This window comes from Apteryx mantelli, chromosome 2 (genome assembly GCF_036417845.1).
Source record: "Apteryx mantelli isolate bAptMan1 chromosome 2, bAptMan1.hap1, whole genome shotgun sequence".
Classification (NCBI taxonomy): domain Eukaryota; kingdom Metazoa; phylum Chordata; class Aves; order Apterygiformes; family Apterygidae; genus Apteryx; species Apteryx mantelli.
This window is the reverse complement of record NC_089979.1, coordinates 138,928,602-138,953,113: the sequence shown is the minus strand read 5'-3', so window position 1 is coordinate 138,953,113 and position 24,512 is coordinate 138,928,602.

Here is a 24,512-nt window from a genome sequence, read left to right as displayed (position 1 = left end):
ATCCGCAATTTAAAGAAACGATTCTACGCAAACACAGACCTGACATTTGGATTTCATATTCATGAATATTTCTCGGGCAGAGCAGATTAAAGTGTCCAGACGCTGGGCAGGGGCCCTCCCTGCAATTTTCTCCCTCCCACAAACAACCTTCTTAGAAAACTTGCATCCATCACCTTAGAAAACACTTTGTATTCTTTTCCTATACAGCCCACTATTTCCTGCGATAATGATAAGCATAATCTAAACACATGTAAATTATTAGTATAAGAAATACATTATTATGGTGTACTTTGGAAACCTTAACACCATTGCAGCATAACTTTATGAGGTACCCAAATGGAAAAATCCATGTTACAGTCTCACATAAAGCATGTTTACATTCCAAAAACCTATTTCAAAGTATCCCTAGACTGTATTATTAAATATAACGCTACACCATACAGGAGAGCAATGAATATTTATATCTGTGTGTTTTTCCTGCATTTTTAAAATAAGCCTGCTTGTAAGCTGTCTCTGAATAGACTTTCTGGGCATGTGAACTAGCATTATGGCAAAAGTTTTTATTGTCAGTACCAGGAAGGTCAACCCTTTTTTATTTAGGTGGAAGAAAGAGGATGAGGGACCATCTCACTCATAATGAAATACAGCACCTGTACATGGTGTCCGTCCCCAAAAGTCAGAGATGCTTTGAACTCCTGAAGCTTATGTACAGGCAATTTATAGTTTTACAACGCCCTGCCAACTGCAGGAGCTGAACAACGCAACATGCCTTCCTTTTGGTGACAGGCCATGTCTGCTGAACAGGGTGAGGAAGGGGACACAAGCCCGACCTTCTGTCTGCTGCCTCTGGAGAGATGGCTCTGCCTTTGCAGTCACGCTTAGGCAGAAAACTCCGAGAGGAGGAAGGATGATCTTTCATCGTGTATCCAAACACAGACAATTCGCTGCCCCCAAATGCTGAGCAGCATGCATATTTCGGTAACGCCCACGGTGTGCAGAAAACAAGCACTTGTGCAATGGGTTCCCCCAAATTTAAGAAACTGCCAAGTGAAGGCTGTGCACTCTAAACAATTCTATCTTTAGACCAACCTAAACTCACATACCGATTCTATCTAAAAGTAGACATTATAAGGAAGACATGTAAGCTTGTCTCCTAGGCAATGCAGCTTAAGGATGAAGTAATCATTCTCTAAGTAGACATCCAGAATAAGTGAAACCCACCGTGAAGTGCTTATTTGTCCCCTCTAACTACAAATGGAGCTTATGGTGCTTAACTCAACCACAGACAGCTACCTATAAGCAAGGAGATCTCTCTTTATGAAAGACAGTAACAAACATTATAAATCTTGAAAAGGGTAATAAAATTAACATATAAACAAACATTTTGCAAAGATATTCTGCCTTTAAGGCAGCTGCAGGTAGACAAAAACAGCTTAAAGCCAGAAATGTAATCTAATCAAGAAAGTCATTACAAATATTTTTAAGAAACCTGGGGAAGAAATTATCATATAATGTCAAACAGCAAACGTTCAGAGAACAAGGAACATCTAAAAAGAAAGAGAGGATGAAGTCATGGTATCCCTGGTTAAAGAAAAGGAGGGTTTCTCAAAGTAGCAGCTCTAGATGGCTCCTTTAATAACAGCAATACACAAAACAGCTCTAAGAACACCAGGTCACGCTGACCAGCCTGAGAAGCTAGGCAAGACCCTGATGCAGGTAAGAACATACATTACTGTAAAGTATAATATTAAAACAATTTATATTTTGCAACTCTTTTCTTTATCACATTTTTAGATCTTTTAAATAAATGCCCTTGTACCCATATATCTTGTCTGGCGATGAGTGATACATTGCATCAGACAATGCATGATTCAAAGATGGACCATCAAAACCCATTGCGAAAGAAGTGGTGCAGAGTTCCTACAAGCCTGGACAGCAATCGACTGTACTACAGCAAAAGCAAACAACAGAAGTTTAGTAACAGTGACTAAAAGTCATAACCTGCCGTGACTAATTCAGTAAGCAAAGCCTGCAACATTTTGACAAGCAGAAGCATACAGAGGAAAGACCCTACATCACAACATTCCTTTTTAACTCACTTAAGGCTTAATTATTTATTGTCTGCAAAGTGGTATCTTTTGCTAGAACCTGGACTGTCACATTTCTTGCTGTTTTCCAAACTCAACATTTAGTCCTATAAAGAGATTGCAAATTTAAGTGCTACTGACTTAAAAATTTTAGTGATGCTTAAGCATGAATGTGTTCGTAACCTCTGAGTTACCTAAGTAATTTTTTGAGTTAAAAAGCTAAGGAAGAAAATAATTTCCATCACAGCATTCTTAAAAAAATAAAAATAAAATAAAATAAATTAAAAAAAAATCCTTCGCTATTAACAACACTAATAACATTCTCATTTAATTAATTTTAAAAAGAGGGAATAAGTGAAATCAAAGACTTCACAAATTCAGTCTGTTCTGGAAATGCAAGCAAGTTCCAAAGGTATAAGCAATGGGAAAAATTCCATATTGAAAGAGGGGTACAAAATAGTATATAACCATATAACCAAAATAACCATTACTATGATGTACTGTTATAGCCTAGGAAATATTATTTTTAATGCATTAATATTAACTCAGTCTACAAAGAAGTGAAAGCAGAAGAACATCAAAGTGGTTCTGGGAAGTTAGGCCTGTGGCATATTAAATACATCAAATCAAGTAGTTGATAAAGAAAAAAAAAGATAGAAATAAAATCAGAATACACAGATTTAAAGAAAGCATATAACCACTGCATACCATGACATGGCCTCTGGGCCAAAAGAGTCTGGAATCTCTGATAAAATTATTAGCATGATACAACGGAGTGCTTCTGACTCAAAGGAGAGCACTAATACTGAGTGAAGTTCTTGCCCCATTTGATCTTAATATAGGATTAAGGCAGGGAGATATACTATCCCTACGGCTTCACACAGCGGTGGTGGGAAAACAGTACATTTGCTGTGGAATTTTTAAGATGGGCCTGCAGCAACTTTTTTGATATGCTGATAACTTAGCTACTATGGTAAGAAAGCAAGAACATACAATATAGAAGACGATGACTGGAGACTTGAAGAGAAATGGAACATAAGATTAGTAAAGATAAACCAGATACATCCTTAAACTAATAAAAATGATCTTAGACAAGCCCAGCTAACCTTGATAACCATAAATACCAATGATTCTGATTATTTATATAAGGGACCACTAAGCCTGAAAAACTTGACAAGGAAGAAGGTTAAAGCACAGAAAGACAGCAGGGATTACCCATTTTTTAAGGTCTAAGAAGCTATTGAGAGAGACGGACTTCAGATATACAAGGCCATTATATGGTTCATTGTTTTCTACATAAGGGAGACATGATCATTTATCTCTAGAAGAAATGTATTCAAATACCTTAAAATTAGAACACAGAAGTAAATTTGCCAATAAGGGGAATAACAGGGGTAACAAGAATGCATGGTGGGAGGCATAAACAGATGCAAATAGACATCTGAAGGATTTCAGTGGGCTGGGCACATGGCTAAGTCAAGCAAGTTCATTTAAACACCCTATAGCAAGCTTGCCATATAAATCCAACATTTAGAAGAGAGATAAATAATCTGAGAAAGACCAAAGCTATTACTAGAAATGGTAAAAAGATACAGGTTACAGGAAGACATATGAATGACATAAGAATGGGTCTGGATGTCCAGAACTCTAGCAGGACCTAGAGGAACATTTGAGATGGAAGAAGAAACATGATTTAGTACTGAAAAGACAGGGAAGAAACAACCTCCACTAAGAAAGACAAACTGATGATCTATAAATATTTTCGCTTATAGTTTCAATTAAATGCATTTGTTTAAATTATGAAGTATTGAAGCCCAATTTAGAACAGTGCTGGGCAGAAAATCTCTTTATATACATTAAGTTCTTGTATTTTCTTAAAGAAAAAAAAAAAGAGGGAGTTTAACAAGAAACAACAGAAGTCATTACTTTGAAATTCCAGACAGAGCAGGCTTTTACATGTTTTGCAAACGGAGGTACACTTTAAAGATAAAAAAAAATTCCTTCTACCTTTTCCCCAACACTCTCTCCTCCCCAAACTCCTAAAAAGAAAACCCACAAAGCCTTAAATATTGTCAGTTTTCCTTCTATGGATCTTTTCTAAAATGTTTAAAAAAATGGTCAAATAATATATATGTTGCTATTACCACAAACTGGCTTTGTTTTTACATAATCTTCTTTCATTCTCCTTCTATGTGTTGTGAAGTTTTAAAGTCAACATTTTGCATATTGCAACACCTTTTTGTTGATTGACATTGCTCAAAAAGTCTATCAGGATTAAAGAACAGTAAATTAATCTATGTTTAAACATTCTTTCTTCATGCTTCATTATGCTGAGAATTTGTTATCTCTTTTTCCAGCACAACTGCAGTTAATCACATGCAACATACACAGGAGACAGTCTGTAGAGGAGGTCATTTCGATGAAAACATTTTAAACAGTTGCTTTCCACATTCTCATCCAGCCCAACTCCAGGGAAACAGAGGGCAAAACATATGAACCACTTCTTCAGTGAAAAAAAAAAATCCCACTGATTGACAAGCATTTTAATCCAAGCATTTTTAATTCCTAAACATTAAATTCTATCAGATGATCACATTATTCTACAAAGTCCTTTGTGTATTTACATTGCTGGACACCCAGATTTTCACCTCTCAATAACAATGTCCATTTTACCGTTCATAACATTCACTAAAAATAAAATTTTAAAAATCCTAACCATATTTCTAATATGATGACTTCACACATAAAAGAAGCCACCAGTAACCAACAGCAAGACCAGTATCTACAGGTAAAAAATAAAAAGAATGTTCATCTTGGATGCTGTTTGAAAAGCACAAGCTTTTAAACAGATTTAAAAAGCAAATAAAATTCTTTATTTCAGTTTATTTTGCCTGTACCACTTCAAAAAAAAGTCATTTTTTCTCAAATTTCTCAAGTTGTAACACCAGTTCATGAATATAAGGACTCGTTGATATAAGCTGCCTATGCCTGTAGAAGAAAATAAAAGGAAATAAAAAGTTACCTCCCTTCAGCGTGGACTACAATTCAAGAATAACAACAGTCACCACTTCTAAACCTAGAGTGTGCAGTCTGAGAAACATGGTGCTGAGGAATACAGCATTAATTCCATCTCTACCATGTCATAACAGCCTCTTACAGAAAAAGCACTAAATTGCAAAGACAGAGCTAGCATGACTTACTTTTTGCAAGGAATAAAGAAGATGCAAGACTCGAGATGTAATTCTCCAGTCTCTTGCAGTGCATGAAATGGTGTATGATGGAATTTCTCAAATCATTTAATATATATACCAGTACTTTCCATTTACCAAGAGCAGAACAACTAGGTTCCAAACAGGACTCATTTTGACCATTGTGCCTGTCAGCATTTGCAGGTTTCCTTATCACTTTCATGAACACAGCTTCCAAGCACCTTCCCATATCTTCCCGTATATCACATATCCCCATTATGTGACAGCCATGCATTGTCATTCCCTTGTCCTCTTCCACAGGAAAAGAAATGTAGGCAATGGTGGCTTGTTGTAGGTGGTCCTGAACATAGTCATGAGAGCTATGATGGCCTAAAGTCATAAGTGAGGAAAGGTTGGTGGTACAGGTAGCATCTTTTCCCCCTGCAATCTGGTTGGGGGGAAAAAAACATTTTCAGCACACAAGTCTCTTTTCATAAATAAACCCAGCAAACTTCAGAGCTAAATGCAACTGGATTATTGTTCTAGGGAGGCATTTCTGTTTATATTGTGAGTTTATTTAATCAACATACACTTGGCTGTGCCGTTAGCTTAGGGAAAACAAGGTCAAAGTAATGCATTTCTGTCTATCTAAGAAAAATGTGGGTCTGTGATTGCCATTAGTTCTTGTTTGTTTAACCATTTCAAACTTGACCCCAAGTAATTTTTATATCCCAGGCAGGGAGTTTAATACTTACTGTGCAGAGTAGTGTTGTGCCAAAGGGACATAGCTGCAGGAACACAGCTAAAGAGGAGGTCTCAGCAATCAATAACATTGGTCAAAGCTGACATGTAGGCACATCATAAATGACATGAAGCAAGGCCGGGGGCTGGTAGCCATGATGAAAACATCTCCAGCAGACAGCACTCTTTCAGTTTCCTCTGCCTCATTTGATCTCCGTTTTGGAAAATAAAACTGCTGTCAGCCTTGAAAGGTCAATCCTTATTGTAATGTGTAGGTCATAGAGTGTTATTGAAGAGAAGGAACACCATTTTGAATTTTACTGGTATAAAAAGCTACTGTAGACAACAAGGAAGGGGTGCGATGCATCTGGTTCACAACTGCATTGCTATTCTGAATTACAGGCAAGGTTTGTGTGCCAGCCCAAAGCGTCCATCTCTCTAACTCACCGTGAAGGCACATCCCAATCCCCTTCCCATTTCTTCTGTTCAGCTACTGATCTTTCATTAATTCTCTACTGTAAGAGCTTCACCCAGAACTCTTCTCAAGCCTCTTCTGGCATTTCATACGTCCTCATATCTATAGCCTTGCATCCGCACTGCTTCACTGCTTAAGCTCAGTGAAGTGAATTAATTCTAATACCCCCACACTCTTCTTCCTCAGCATCACCTTACACATTGCCCTCTCACATCTTCTTATACTGACCTTGCACTTCTGTTCCAAATTCACGTCTCTGTACATGCGAGTAACTTCTCCATTAAGTCTTGAAAGCTCTCAAAAATAAAAGCGCCCACAAAACAGATGCAGTCATTTTCCCTGACCTATACTTACAATCAGTTCTAAAGCAAATGCAGTGTTCACCTGCTGTCCCTTCTAGTTAACTCTCCTTAGCATCCCCGTACTTCTTCACTCTTTAACCACTCATATCCTTCAGGGATATTTTCTTCCATGTTCAACTTTCTACTTCACACACAAGATTACAGGATTCTAGGAAATTCAATATTCAAAATAATTTAGATATTGATGAAAAGCTACAGAGAAGCAAATTTGCAGCTCTTCAGTAGAAAGAGATTGTTGTGTCCTTATCTGAGCTTCAAAGGAAAAACCCTTCTGAAGCGTGATTAGGACATGTGATACACGTTAGAGATAGAGATTAACCATGATTTCTATTTCACTGAGGAGGAATCTTTACCACAGAGATATTATGTCCTGTAAGCATCAGATCTTTTGAAAATTTGTTCTTCATCATTAGGAACACTACAGGTTTCTACCTAACCTACCTAGTTTACCACTATAGTGGTAAAACTATAGGTTAAAGCAAAGGATTCCATAACTGTGGGGTCACAACTGGGCCGTATGCTGGGAGAACACATGCTTAGGATTTCTATTTCCATTTATTTTGGAAATATCGGAGATTTCACCATTGTAGAAGTGGCCAGTATATACACTGGCATGTTCTGAATAGGCTGAAAATACTGAGCATGTGCACTTTTTTGCCCAGAATAAGAGCAATAGGACACAGACATCCAAGCTATTTCTGCATCTAACCTCATGAACATCAGGAATATTATACAAAAATTTCATTATAGCACTAATAGAGATGGAGGGAACAAAGCTATGCTTGGAGACGTATGTATATCCATACATTCAATTCTTTTTGTGGAAATATACACACAAGTGTATGTGTATATAGACAAACATTTGTATATACTCATACACACAAATATACATACATTCACACAACTGAAAATATGTCCCCTAAATAAGCAAGGAGAAAGTGAAAATTATGTAAGTAGGCCAGGTCTTCAGCCCTGATTTGGAAATAAGCAGGCCTCAGACTCTACATACAAATAATCAGGGCATCTCCCAGAGGGTATCTCAGGTTCTCAGGGTCCTATTTTTATCCTGTTTGAACATCTTTGCTCTCAATTTTCTTTGACTCCTAGAGTCTTTTGTTTGCTCTCTTTCTGAGGAAAGTTATGCCCTTCCAAAGAGGCATCTTCTCCTGGTATTGTCAGTCAGACAGAGCGCAGCTGACCTCGCGAAGGAGTGCATTCACATATGCCCTTTGCAATATGGCAGATGGATCTATACGAAGTTATTATTTGCATTTTCCATGCAGAGCCAGACCAAAGGTCACGTCTGATTTTACTGATAGTCAGAAGGATAAAAGAACAAGCTTGTGATGACAAGTCAGGAACATACAATAACCCTGGGGGGGGAAAAAATCAAGAAGTCTCGCAAAAGATTTAGCTTTTTTTCAAGTCAATAAAGCTGGAAGCAGTTCTTATGCCTGGCCAGTTTATCACATATCTTAGCCACTGTCATGTTTTTAAATTCAGTACTGTTTCACGGCATTTACAACGTTAACCACTGGCATTTCATTCTGCACCATGCAGAACACATCAAATACTTCGCATGACCATCACTAAGCTGGGAGGGCCCAGAGAGCTTACAGCCATCAAAACATATTCTTTCACTCTCAGTTCTTTCCTTCTATAGGAAAGCCAGCTTTTTCCTAGATTACTGCATAGATGAATTACACAGCAAAACAAAGGACAACACAGAAGCTCTAGCTGCACCGAAGCAGCTACCTACCTTCTCCTAAATTGGGGCCATCCTCTGCACAAGGCATTCACGTCTCCCAAGAGGCTTCTAATCCATTAAGGTTTTGGCACTAACATTCAGGATCAACTGTATGAAAGGCCAAATTGTGTTTTATGGGCTACCATAAAAGTTGTATTCCCCTGAAACAGAGATCAAAGCCCAGAGTGAATTGCATGACAGCTTCATCAAGAAGATTTCACCAAGTTTTGTATGAAAATGCTGAATATTCACTAAACAAAAGGCAAGAAAGACTATCCTAGATGCATTTCATTAAGCCCTTAGGATAGAGCATCCTGTGCTGCACAGCACTTCAATGAACAAGCACTACATACAAACAGAAAACACCACTAACTGAAAATATATTTTTTTCCTAGCCTATGCAATAAGAGCTATGGATCCAAGACTTCTGGGCAAAAGGAGGAGATAAATATTAGGCTTATATCCAAAGAAAATATCTGAGCCACTGGTCTATTAAATAAATACAGACAAAAGCTGTTCCTCTACCTCCAGCTCTTCAGTTTCCCAGCATATATAACAAGTGCTCCAAGCTGGGTTTTGGCCGTCCTAAAACACCATTTTGAGCAAATGTATCATTAGCCATAAAAAGAAGTCAAAAAAGAGCTGTAAAACAGGAGCTATGAATTCCATTTCTTCTAAACAGCTTCTAAATTAAGCTATCAAGAAGCTTTTAACTTGTGTCTTTTTTTTAACTTTTTAACTTGTGTTTCAATCAAAATGTTTTGTTTTAATGTGTTATCTACAATATACTAATATCCAACTACTTCTACCACAGTTCGGTTTTCTTATACTGAATTGTTGGACAGGAATCCAAATACATGGCAGTTTTCATTCCACAACCACTGCTGTTACCGAGTAGTTTCTGCTGATAACCTGAATTACTGTTACAGATTCTCTCCTTAAACACAACCTTACTTGTTTTCTTTTAACATTTTTCTTTTTTAAAGTCTTTTTAATGATGCCTTCATATGTGCAGCAGTATAAGTGGCCTAATGACAAGTTGCCATGGTAATTGCCTCTCAAAAAGTAGGAAAACCACTGCACACCTATCTTGCACAATACATCTTCAAATGAGGCATCTGCATGTGTAGTTTTAACATTCATCCTCCATTTTCACAATATTCTACAGACTTACAACAGTCCTATTCTGTTTAACATTCCTAGATTAGGTTCTTCCAGACTGTAAAAATTAATGAACATACAGAATACTAGGGCATAATAGAAGTGTATAAAAACAGATGTTTACATTTAAAAAGCACATAGTTCAAGAATGTGCAAAGTTTAAAAATTTTAATAAAAGACTTCAAAATGTTGTGCATGTAAAGACCCATATTAGTACTCTGAAATGTGGGTGAGATAAGGGTATCACATCCAGCAGGTCTGCAATTTTAACAGTTTCTTAACGAACCGCTAATTCCAAGAACAGAGGTTCAAACTAAGTGTTGGAGAAATAACCTTAGTTTAAAATGCAAGGAGTTAAAATGTATTCTAAATTTACATTCTGAAAAAAGAGAGGCCAAAGGACCTCTCTTTCTCTCCCTAGGGAAGGTTCAGAATTACTTATTGTCCCATTTTACTCAACCAGATTTAGCCCGTGGCAATTTTTTTTCTGCTATGGCCCATACATGCTATTGCTTACACATTCAGTGTAAATTATTTACTTTATTGGAACACCTTTCAAGAATTAACTGCTTAGTATGAGCATACAGTCTTAATGTGACTACAGAATTAACATACTTGCGCAACAAATCTCCCAGCAAGAGGGCTTTCTGTTGCACATAGAAAGGACTTCAACAACTATTCACCATTCATGGGAAAAAAAAAGGACAACCAACAACAAGCATAATGTTCATTTTCATTACACACATCCTTGTGATTTCATAAAGGAGTGAATAATATATTACACTATTATTTTCAATGAAAAAAAAATATGCTAATAGAGCATACTAAGCAAATTCTGCTGTGTCCACACAGTCCTGCCTGAGCTCCCTGTAGCTGACTGAACAACCCCAGCTGAGAGTTTGGTTCAGGGAGGGCGTTCGTTCACTCTGTCTGCCTTTGGATATCCAACCTAGTGACTCTCACTTGCAGCCTGGAGGAGGCTGACCATCTCCGCTAAAACTAGGCTCCGGACTTCAGACACTCAGAATATTTAAAATAGATGTCAGAGGTAGGTGAAGTGAATAGCTCCCAAAATTCACTTTGAAAAAAACTTTATTATTTCAGGTCACTTATAGTCGGAAGAGAGGAGAAGGGAGAGAGGGGAGAAAAAAAAAAAAGCTTGCACTCAAAATTTGCCTGTAAGATGACTTCAAGAATTTTGTGGTGATATCAAATGAAATCACCAACTTCAATGGCAGGACAGAGGGTCTGGATTTTATCCACTTGTTCGTTTGTTTCACATGAATGATTATTTTCCTCAATTCTTTGATCCCATACCATGATACACACCATGTTACCACAAAGTATTCAGAGATAACTGAAAATATATTTTACCCACAGGGAACTGTCCATTAATCTCTTAAAAGATAGGTATTTCCCATTGATACAGATTATCTGAAAAGCAAAAATAGGAAATTCTATCTTACAAAATGTAATACAAGATGTGACATGAATTTGTCAGAGGATGTGCAAGAGCCCCAGACTTATCTCTTCAAAATGCCTTGAGCTATTTAGAAGACTCGAGGCAATTTCTAAATACCCTACAGCACAACTGTATCCTTATATTACTTCTCTATTAAATGGAATCATTAGTGGAGATACAGTTTTTATATGCATTTAAAATTAATTTTTAATACCGAGAAACAAGTACACAATACCATGATTTCCATTTAAAAATTCCACGATTTGCAATTTCTTACAGATTGCCTGCCATTATAAATCTATGCACTGCATTTGCACAGAATGCTGTATTATTTTAACCTATTTAATGCGAGCTGTTGACAAGTTTAATGACTGCTAAATATGGGATCCCAGGTTAACTTTCTTACCATTCAATGGGCAAGTAATGATAACAGAATAACTAAATGTTCTGAGTTACTGTAGTAGTTTTCCTCCTTCTTTGCCTTCTCTGCTTGAGTTTCATAAAAGTGAATCCACAGATAGAATATAAGAAATTAAAATCTGAGAGTAAACTGGGTGTTGTAGTTACTTATGAAATATACGCCCACATGGATGGACACACACACACACACACACACACACACACACTTACTTTCTGGGCATTTGGAGGATTTTATAAAATTAATCGGAGCAGAAAACAGTTTCTCCTTCACATATTTTGTCTTTTGGTCACCACACAATATCTAGCAGGAGAAAACTCTTTTATTTCAAGGCTTTAAAAATAAAGTTGTTTCATACACAGTCTTATTGTCACTGATATATTAAGAAATGCTGTATACCATCACATCATTTTCTTCTTTTACTATTCTTCAGAAAAGATTTAATAAAGATTTTAATTACAAAAGTGGTTTTGGCTAATGAGCACGCTATACTCTTCATTAATGCAAGAAGCTTTGCCAGTTAGAAAATCCAGTATTTGTCAGCTCGGCTAGATAACTTGCTAAATACCCAACAATTTCATGTACTGAAAAGTGCACATTAATTAAGTCACTCATTGTTTCAGTGAACACAACACAGTGCTGAATGTACTCTGAGTGTAATGTTCTATGGCCAATAACTTTAATCAGCAGTTAAAATGATAACATTACTCTAAATTAACCAAAAATCAAGCTAACAGTCTTGCTGTCTTGTTCTGAACACTGTGTAGTTAATGTTTCCTTTGGAAGGTTTAATTTCAAATTGCCTTGATTATATACATAATTACTATTATTTGGCAATGTTACTGAAACAGGTGCCAGCAAAATAAGACAGGCTGTGCTGAGATCCAACCCAGGTCTCCGTACTGACTGTTCAGCTACCAGTCAATATAGCAAAATTGGTTTAAAAGTTTTACTTTGGACTCTCAAAATCTTAACCATATCAGTTCTGTATTTAATACACAGTGTCATCCACAATAAACCCAATCCAAACTCAGAACAGATAACCACAGAAGTGTTAAAAGTAAATTTGTTATTCTAAAATGTGCAAGAACACACAAAAGTTTGCTCTGAAATCTAAATCCAGAACTAACAATCAAGAAAGAGAAACCAGTGCTTGTCTCTGATATATAAGCACAATCCCGACTACCTTCTGGCATTTATTCCAGTGCAAAATTCTACTGAAATCATAATTTAGGTCAGTGAAAACATCCCCTCACAACCACACTCTGCAAGACGAAAGATCATAACTAACAAAAGATGTCAGAGCTGAAACTCAGGACAGCAGCAACAACCTTCAAGAGATAATGTGATCCATGGAAGTTGGACACATCCTACCAGAAAATAAAAACAAGCAGTGCATGTACGACATTGATCATTAAAGTCACTGTGTAAGAGCATAAAAACCAGATATATGAACTTTACAATCAAGTTGTTTTTATTGTTTTTAGCCCTTAAACACAAAGGTTTGAGAATACTAAAGTACTGAATTTATAAATTCTCAGTTTGGAAAAGCATTCTTAATTCTTTCTTTAATTATAACAGTCAAAGTCTCAATACTTCTGGTGTCTATGCCATGTTATATAAAATTTCTATATCTAATGAGAGAAATTACGAATGTTCTGTTTTTACACATGATAAATTTGGAAGTTTAAGTTCCTACATCAAATTCAACTGCTATTAATGGTCTCGCATCAGGATTATGTCTTGAGCTTGACAACTTGGTAAAGGAAGAAATCATACAACAGCTTCAGAATGACATGGCATCCTTTTTAAAAAGGATATTTTGAAATTTTCAAAAGTGCTAATGGCTTAGAATTTCCACCTACCAATAAGAAGTTGGATAGACAGAAAATAATCAACTATTTTTATGCTTTTGTAACAAAAAATAAATTAATCTACCACAGAACAAATCTGATGCCACATTTTACTCTAGGTCACAGTTATGATCTCAACTGTTGGAAATCTAAGACGTGACAGCTAAGGTTTCTCCAAGAGTTATCTTATACGTGAAGCTCCGACAAGATGATATCCTGTCAAATGACACACTAATTGTGAATTGGTTAAATGTGGTGTGGTGTTAGTGATTCTAAGACAATAACAGATACAAAACCTGCTATTTCAAGAATATATATAAATATTTAAGAATAAATTCAATAAAACATGAAATTTTATTTGCATGTTGTTCAAAGATGAAGAATTTTGTTCATAAAAGACTGAAAGAAAAGTGCTGTATAACTATCATGCTCCTACTCAACCCCTTAAAACAGAAATGAAAGAAAAGGCATGTTATCATAGGAAAACAAACAAACAAAAAACCCCATAGCTTTAGCATAAGAAGCTCTTCTGACAGGTACACAGTGTCATCCACAGCAATTTTCAGAGAAACAATGCCTGCAGCTCAGCGACACAGAAGCGAGTAAGGAGCTGCCTCCCAGACCAGACCGACAGACACGTAGCTGGAGCCTCTGCAAGTCCTGCTGGCTGCTTAGCTCAGGCAATTTTGTAGTTCATGCTGACCTTCGTGCTGCAACAACTGTACAGCTCCCAGTATTCAAACCAGTTAATTCAAGGGTACCACGGGTTTATCTGTATGAGCTGCCTTTGCACCCATATACCACAGCAGAGAGGTCTCTGAAAGGTACATCTGAATTTTCAAACTCTCTACTGTCAACATGTTACAAATATCCACTGAATAAGTCTTTGTGTAAAAGCTATAAATGTTTAATCTTAAGCTACAGAAGGATAATTCATCTTGCACTTTGGTTTCACTCTCATGGAATCAGGCTTGTTCAGTGAAATATTACTACTTTCTTCATACAAGTAAGAAATTGAGCTTTGCTTCTATCCAGTTTCCGCCATCTCAATTTCTACTGAAGTTTTTCTAAAATTTATGAAATAGGTCAGACTGCAATAAAATAAAAGCCAAGACATATTATTGCCTTTTTATGGAGAAAACAGAGTATAAGCAGGAATCCAATTAGATGGTTTTAACTGAATGTATAACTACTTAATGGTACTGAAAGAGTAAAATAATCTACCCATTTTGTTGTCTGGAGTATCTTCTTTAAGAAAACCCTCCAAGGCTTACTCTGATATTTTGTGATTCATTTTGGAAGCCTAGTTCATAAAGCGTGTAACTTATCAGCATTTAAAAGAAGCAACACTTCTAAGTAAAGCTCTCCGATAAACAACACACAGTCTCTCAAATCCCATTTGACAGGGTGCTGAAAGAGATTAGAACTAGCTCAGATTTATACTGCTGCTCCAAGGATTGCCCATGAAGGCAGAAAACTATATTTAGGACCAAGCAGATCACTTCAAGGCATAGAAAGGTGTTTCCCCACCCCAGTGATCCAACAACCAAAGCTTCATTGCTTTACCTAGTCAAGAGACTAAAAAAAGAGTAGCAAAAGAGCCATTAATGCTCCATTTTCTCTTCAACTTGCATGGTTTTTACTATAGGAGGGAGCATCTGTGTCTAAGAGTGGCAGTCCCTCAGGTGGCCACCTGTGCCGGCAGGAGAGGCAGCAAGCCCCACTCTCCAGATTTATCGCCCACTGCTGCCCAAGCTCAACTCCACCACCTCCATCCACCCCAGGCAGCAGCAAGAGCCAAGATGTTGCCTCTCTCCTTGGGGTGTCAAAACCCAGTTCTGTGTCCACTGTAGGGAAGGTTCACTTTCTGAATTTGGGATGTGAAACTTTGGCTTCAGGACCTTAACGCCTATTTAGTGCTTATTAAATCACCTCTCCTCTCCTGACTAAACCACCATTGTAATTCATTTTAGTTTTAGACAACACTTCAGTGATCAGATTCAGGAAAAAAAGGCAAGACATAGTTTTTCTACTGGTGATCTATTATAGACCCACTATGCCAGATAAGTAATAAGACATACAGAACAAATACATAAACACAGACCCAGTGTGAGTGTCTATGCAACCTAGGACATATCCCTACATCTCTCTGTTGTGCTACACTGTCAGAAATTCACAGGGAAAATGGTAGTCATCCTTCACAATTCCCCAAGGCCACTATCAGATGTCCCACACCTTTCAACTTCTGTCACAATGTAGGTGTCATCAACCTGAATGAAGGGACAGAGTGCACCCTCAGCAAGTTTGCCGACGATACAAAACTGGGAGGAGTGGCGGATACACCAGAGGGCTGTGCTGCCATTCAGAGAGACCTGGACAGGCTGGAGAGGTGGGCGGAGAGGAACCTCATGAAGTTCAGCAAAGGCAAGTGCAGGGTCCTGCACCTGGGGAGGAATAACCCCAGTCACCAGTACAGGTTGGGGGTTGACCTGCTGGAAAGCAGCTCTGCGGAGAAGGACCTGAGAGTGCTGGTGGGCAACAAGTTAAGCATGAGTCAGCAATGTGCCCTTGTGGCCAAGAAGGCCAATGGTATCCTGGGGTGCATCAGGAAGAGTGTTGCCAGCAGGTCGAGGGAGGTGATTCTCCCCCTCTACTCAGCCCTGGTGAGGCCCCATCTGGAGTACTGCGTCCAGTTCTGGGCTCCCCAGTACAAGAGGGATGTGGCACTACTGGAGCAAGTCCAGCGAAGGGCCACAAAGATGATTAGGGGACTAGAGCATCTCTCTTATGAGGAAAGGCTGAGAGAGCTGGGCCTGTTTAGCTTGGAGAAGAGAAGGCTGAGAGGAGATCTTATCAACGTGTACAAGTATCTGAAGGGAGGGTGTCGAGAGGATGGGACCAGACTCTTTTCAGTGGTGCCCAGTGACAGGATGCGAGGCAACGGGCACAAACTGAAACACAGACAATTCCATCTGAACATGAGGAAAAACTTTTTCACTGTGAGGGTGACGGAGCACTGGAAGAGGTTGCCCAGAGAGGTTGTGGAGTCTCCTTCTCTGGAGATATTGCCTGGTCGCAATCCTGTACAACATGCTCTAGATGACCCTGCTTGAGCAGGGGGATTGGACTTAGATGATCTCCAGAGGTCCCTTCCAACCTCAACCATTCTGTGACTCTGTAGTTTCTCCTTTTGTGTCCCACCTCCAGGTTGCTTCTCACCTCGTTTGCAGATTCTGGAAGTAGGATCACTCCACAGGTTTTACACGTGGGTCCTGCTCCTCTGGACTTTCTTTCGGATGAAAACTGAGCTCCTCATGGTAAGTATTTCAAAGATGCTCTAAATAGTCTGTGACCAGGCTATTGGACACTCAGTCTACTTCTATTTCTTTCCTCCCTTCATTCCTTCATTTAACCAACTCTTGATTTTTTCCATCAATGAGTAGATCTCTCCATTTCAGCTGTTTCTTCTAAGCAAATGATCACAAAGATGAGATCTCTTTGGTCATTGGGATGAGTTAGGACTACACTATTCAGCTACTAAACAATCTCCTCCTAACATCCCAGAAGGGATGCAAGAACATAAAAGATTAAAACACACACACAAAACAAAATAAAAATCAAGCGGTAATTCATCAATTCATATTGATTTGGGAATCTGTCATATATTCAAGGAGGTAGATGTGACAATCTCAGCTTCTCTTAAAAATCAGTCATCAGTCTTACAACCTCAGCACGTAATGGCAGGTTCTGGGACACTACACATTACAAGAGAGAAGGCAGAAATACAGAAAAACGTTGACTTCTTCATGTAGTTAACATCATTATCTAATAGATAAAAATAAATTTTAAATAAGCTCTCTTCTCCTAGGACTAAGACATATCTGGAAATTTTTCTCTTTCTCTAGCAGAATTTTTATTTCTAGAAGAACACTGAATCGGAGTAAAGGACATCTGTAAATCTGACATGTCCACTGTGCACTCACAAGTCAGCTGCAAGGCGTATCTGCACAAATGCTCTGTACATCCACAGAAATTTCAATACTCTTCAGCCTTACTCCACATTTACTTCACATGCTGAAACCGTCAGAGCCATCTGGGTGCAATCAGTCCAGTCCATGGGGGTATATCAGGGTGACTACACATGGGGTGCATAGGGGCATACCCACAGAACTGCAGAGATAAACACAGAAATTCAACTCTCAAGCCTTAAACATATATGGGTAATATTTTCTGCTCACAATATGCCTTTAAAAAAAGAATACAGATTAGGAAATAGGTGGGAAGTAAAATAAACTCATGTACTTTGTTCACCACGCTTTTTCCCATATTGTATATTTTAAGAATTTATATAAACTAAATAAATTTACATTATTACTGGTGTTATGATAGAAATGTTCAACAACATGTTTCTGCTTCTATTTTAAAAGTAATGAAAATCAAAAATAAAATTTAGTCCCATGCTGTGATAAATATAGATTAGCATCAGAAGCTGATTAAACATCTGATCATCCTATCTCTTAAAATGTAAATTAACAAGACACTTCCATTACTTTCATCTGTATAATTTGGCTTGAAGTTTTATATTTGCCTGGGGAATTGGTCAGCTAACCATCTAATTATTTGCACAATGAAGTGTGCATTTTTCAAAACAATTAGGTTTACAGAGTAAAAATAAGAAAAGATGTATTAGATTATATCTAATAAGGTCTAAGAGCACTTAGCTTCAATTAGACATGCCTGATTTGTTATTCCTATCTTCTGAAAAAGACTTCAGAGTTACAGAATGGAGAGTAGTGGATTTTAATAAACTCTGGTGAATTACATCCATCTGAAGTCTCCCTGTGAGACTTATGAAACTTATGAAACAGTAACATATTCAAAAACAGTATTTACAGTTAAACAGTACATAGGGATTGAAAAGTTTATCCCCACCCTATATTTAAGGTAGCCAAGAAATCCCAGTATCTTTTCTGATTAAATAAAATTCAGTAGAGCTTTTTTGCCTCTATCTTATAATTTTCCTTCACTATGTATTATTAAAGGAGAAAACATGGGAGGGGCAAAAAAGCAAATATTGAAAAATTAATGCACATGCTGTTAAAACCTATTAGTTCAATGCTGTAAGCACTACTTTCAACAGTTGCCCAATCTTCCACTGCTTTATGCTTAACAAAATACTATTTTTATTGTGCCAAAATGCAGTGCACTATATTTTGGAATGATATGCCCATGTACTCTAGGCAAAAAAGGGTAAACACAGCTATTTAAATAAATCAATCAATCAATAAAAAGAAATAAACCTACTGCCCCTTCACTCCTAATTTAATGCTAGAAATTTAGTCAGTTGCTGTCTCATGAAAACTTTTGTTCCAGACCTTCAAAGTCAAGTAGAAGCTTTTCTGGGACAGCATGCCCTGATTAAATTAATCTGCTGTGGCCCATTTTTTAAGATTCAAATTAAACATTTTTTTGGTAGTTGAATGACAGTTTCTTAATTCATTTATTATGCAAGAACGATTCCCTATAGTGAGTAACTGGAATTTCTGCAAATCTGTATTGACAAACTAAAATACAGTTTGTAATTCCAAACTTCATCTATATACGTGGTTAGCAAAACCACATTGCTCATGAGTGGCAATACAAAAGAATATTTCAATTTTACAAGACAAATCATAGCACAAGATCTTTCCTTGAAATGTTTTCCAAACTGAATTCCAGCCACACTCCATCAGGAATACTGAGCAAATACTGGAGCAAAGTCACCTGCTGTAGAAATATCATAATCTCGAAGAATTTAACACATACATTTGTGATCTTCAAGGAAAAAATAGCATGGTTTATGGGGGTGACAGTGATAGAGGAAGGTTTTGTAAAATGATTCTTCTGAAGCTTTAAAACAAATTTAGCCTCAATAAGAACAGGTGTATATATATTAAAAAAAAAATCTAAGTCCTGGATAGAAAGAGGCAAGGTACTGGAAACAGAATAAAATGCCATTTCAGAAATAACAGCAGTGTTATTATTGATGATACACATTTAACAGACGTGAGCCTGCAAAAAAATGGGCTCAAAACTGTGGGCATATTCTGGGAATTCAAAATCTACACAGAACCATTTTGCTGCAGTATTTAAGTACTATCCAGCATGGGAAAACCAGAACAAGTTCATTTGCTTTTCCTTAGGTTTTTTCAAAAGATTTCTGTTATAACATTCTTTCGGCTTTTTGGCAATCAGGGCAAACTTGCAGACTCAATGATATTAAATATGAAAATTCCTGTAAGATTTCATGTCAATCCATATTTTTACACCTTTGATTAAAGCAACAGAAGGAAGAGAAGGGGAATACATTAAAGTGTTTAATAATAAAATCTATCCGCATTTCAAATGAAAGTGAAAGGTTTTCAGTCACTAAAAAGATATCATTTTATATTGCTAATTACTTAGTTTATGATCAAATAATTTAGAGACAACTTGAGAGTCAAGGCAAGCAGAATTTGGGTCCAAAGGTAGAGTATTATAGTCTTTAAAATGATGGCAATTATGATAGACTTAGAGCAAGAATGAATTTAACTCTCCAATATATATTTCAGGAGAAGCATGCACAGCTTAAATGAAATCATTTACATTTATGTTGTATGAAACAGGAACTAGAGACAATGAAAACAACTATAAAGGTGAGACTGAAAACAAAGCCTTTGAATAACAAGGAAACATCATAACATAACCTCCCTTGCACTTGTCTGTTTTTTGACTGACCGTTTAATAGCCACAACCATTTGTCTCTTCTGAGAGAAAATTTGACCATAAGGCAAATAAGGTAATATTTGTCTTGGAACAATCTTTGATAGCAAAGATCGCAAATCACATTTATATTGCATTGTAATCCTTTGTTATAACTGGTTACTCACAAATTCTTATGCACTGATATTTTCATGTTGCTTCTTGATAAATTCATAGAATTTATTGTTTGTAATTAACAGAACCATACTGAAGACAAGTCAAAACGCAAGTAAGCATTAACAGGGCTTTCCAAGACTTTCAAAGATGTTTATGAAACACCATGTTCAGGCTTTTATCTGGTTTGTTGCCATTTGTTAAAGGAAGACACCGCACGCATTCTGACAGTCAACCAGTAAAATATGCTTTTGAAAACTCTGCCTCAACACCAGCCTGTCATTTATACCCATGAAAGGAAGGTCTTGTTTTCCAAGTACAAAGCCCAAAGCTCCCAGAGGTCTACATTCATCTAGACAGGAAATAATTCTGCTACAGAGAATTTGGAGAACTGAAAGTGAAGTTGTGCAAGAGACCACCCTTGGAGCAATTTTCTCCCTTACCAAGCCATCAGACGTATCCCGCAGGCACTAAAGGCCACACATTCCACTCCGCATTAACCTGGACACCTCCTCAAATGGTCTTTTCTTGAAGAATTTACCCACAATGTCAAATCTCAGACTTGGGAACTTTTACATGATGTGAAAATGTTCGATACAGACACTGCTGTGTGAACAGCTTGCTCCGTTTTCATAATTGTGCAAAAAATATATATATTTTCTCTCCTACTGCTCACTTGGTGGTACCCTCATAGAAAACACAGAACTTACTTGAAGGGGAGGGAAAAGATGCAAGGAAACATTTAATATATTTATAGCTGAGCTTAAATACAAGTTAGCTGCTACAAATACAAAAGAGTTTGCAGTAGGCAGCTGGCAGGCTCTCTGCACATCAGCATCAAGTGATCCACAGGCACATTTTAACACCTCTGTTCCCCATACCCACCAAAAATTTTTAAACATAAACAGAGTTGGATACTCCTAGCCAAATTCTCACTGCTGGTACATATCTTTTATTTTGTCTCATCGCGTTTCCTTTATCTGCAGAGAACCTTACTGTTATACCACTTCTTTATCGTTCACTACCTCAGTATCTGATCCCATTTCAACAGGCATTGGACAAATGGAACATCTGTAACTTTTTGTTCATTCTCCCAATATATTGTATTTTAAATAAAAGTGAGAAACAAATAAAAAGGACTCTGTGAAACAGTCTTAAATATTCCCAAAGTTTATTGATAATATAATGAAAATATCCATAAGATTTTAAGCAAAACATATAGAAGCTGCCCCATATCTCTACTTTTTTAAATAAAAGGTACATTTAAGAAATTTGTCTCTTACCTAATGTAAGGGAAGAGATGAGCTCATCTATTTTCTAAATGAAGCATTTGTATTGCTGTGACATTTCTTAGCAACCAAAATCACCTCTGTAATCATGTTGATTTCAGGGCCATGAGCTGTCTGCTTTAATCAATTCAAAGTGAATTCTCAGAGCAGATTCTTTAACACTTCAATGTTATGCTGTTTCAATATTCCACTTTCTACCAGAACTCAATTTACTAACACAGTTAGATTTTAGAAAACATAAATTAAATCATAGATCAATTCATGCCTAATAAAACAAAAAACAAAAAATCCATTAGGGTCAAGCTTCACTAGACAAAAAAGCAGGAATTGTAAGGCTATGGCTGAAACTATCCTGGCTAGTCCAGTCATGAAAGCACTTCTCAGAATCTCATATGTTTTGCTGAGGCTCTTGTAATTATATTGAAAGGAATCCCTAAGTTACAAAGTGATGAGTTCAGGGTTAAAAGACTTATCTCCATTGTGCCTTTTGAAGCTATAACAAGACAAAAGGCAGAAATATTCAAGAGGTACTTCTCCTGTATATTAATAAAGTAGAATAACATATTAGTATTTTAAGTAATGATGAAATTACATTTACTCAAATAATAATAATAGGCTATTAAATAGCAATTACTGAAGTTAAATATTTTTAAATCTTCAGAACCAGCAAACATGCATCCCAAATTATTAAAATACTGCCTGCAGAGCTCTCTGGTGCATGAATGTTGACTTAACACAAGGAAGTTCCAAAATCTACAGAGTAACACAATGCAAAAGAACAGCTAACGCTTACTTAAAATAATAAAGACCCCCACACACATACACAAAGCAATGACCCAGGGATTGATCCTGAAAATGTCGTAAGAAAGCTAATAATGCATGCAACTATTAAAATGACAATAACACAATTACTGGCATTAATTATAAGGACTGTTTGATTATTATAATGAGACGCGAGACTGTTTAATGAAAAAAGTGTATTAACAAATATATTTGGTTTTCTTTGAAGAAACTAAGTTATGGATAACATTCTGATAAAAATCTGAACAATATTAAGAAAACTCAATTCATATTGAAATAGATTAACAGCTGGTTAAATGATAAGTCATAAAACAGAACTTTAAACATGGAATTGCCAAACAGTACCATTGGGTTTTTTTTCTAAGGGGGAATAACTTTTGTTCTAGGCCTTTTTCTATTTTCATGTTGACCACACGCTGGTAAACATGCACTTTTTTTTTTTTTAATTATTTCTATATTTGCATAACCACAGCAAAACGGTTTGTTTCTCAGCACAGGGATAGTGAGAACCATTCTGAAGCATTAAAATCTACCTGCAGTGCAATTTCCCACTTTGTGGCATAGAGAAAGCTCTCCTCTCCCCGCTGAAAGTCATAATTTAACTCAATGTCAAAACTATTTACTGCAGATGGAAAAAAACGTCAGAGGCCTGAGATTTTAGGGTAAAAAGTATTGACTGCAGCAGTCTAGTGGCTAAAAGGTCCTGTCTTCATAGCAGTACACAAGGTATACATAATAATGGAGAGAAATTTCAGCAGGTTTATTCTCAAGATAAATTGTTTTCAAAATATTTTAGTTTCACTTGCTCTTTTTCTTAGCTGCACAGTGTGACTGCGTGCAAGCAATGTGCTATGACAGATTTTGCCTACTGTAAATTACTCCCAGGAAGTGAAGCTTCATGGCATATTTCCCCTCACGGCAATTTTTTAAGTAAATTAAACGGATATCCATATCCTGGAAAACAACCTCAAGAACAGACTTTAGGGACAAAGGGAACAGAACAAGGACCCCTGCAGGGACAAAGTCCATGCTAGTGGGCCAAAATCACTAGCTACAGGCCGTGGCACGGTTCAGATAACGGTGCTGAATAGGGACCAGCAACGTAACGCTTGCTTCTGCGAGATGCTAGGCATGGACTGATTTGGCAGATTTGCCATAGAATACCGAACTTGAAGTCAGCTAAGCATATGAGATAATGAAATGCTACAACAGGATTAAAGTTTAACAGTCTTTATCCTGTATTTTATTAAAGACGGAGGGAAACCTGCAGCAAGAATGATCTACAAATGTAAAATGGTTCAAGCCTCACCTAAAGAGTTCAACATGTGCTCAGCACTTTCTGTACAGCTTCTAGTTGGCTTCAACTGCAGGCAGGATGTAAATCTTAGCTACAAAGGGCCACATGGGACCTTTAAGGATATGTCACATTATATCTTCAAATAATCTGTTTATTTTCACAAGTCTAAAACCAGAGAGACTATGTAGAAGCGCAAGCTTGTTTCAGGGGATATCATATACAGTGCAGGAAAACAATCACCTCTTGTAGAAAAACATCCATCCATAAAATAAAAAATGTTTTTATTCTTTTCATCTTGGAAATTAAAATGTTAGATCCTTCCTCCAGCTCTACTTCAATGTAATTTAATACATAATAAATTATTAATAATGGTTATCTTTTGACTAATTATATCTTGCAAGATAAACACTCAGACTCTTCATTTCTCCATCTTAATTAGTCTGATGTTCTCCTCTTCTCCAAATGGCACCACTAGCTGCATTTCATGTTCCGTAACACCAACAAACAGAAAACATTCTCACCGAAATAGGATCCCATGGCAAGCACAGCAACAGAAGCTCTCATGTATAGCTCCACTTTTCCCAATAGTTGTGCCTTTGGATAAGGAGCTATGGAGAAAACAGCATCAGTGAAGAAGACAGTGAGACACTTCTGGCTTAGTCCCAGGGTTTCTTTTTGCTTATAAGAGAAGTTTTTAATGTTACGTTGCACTGACTAAAGTCAATTAACAGTCAGCA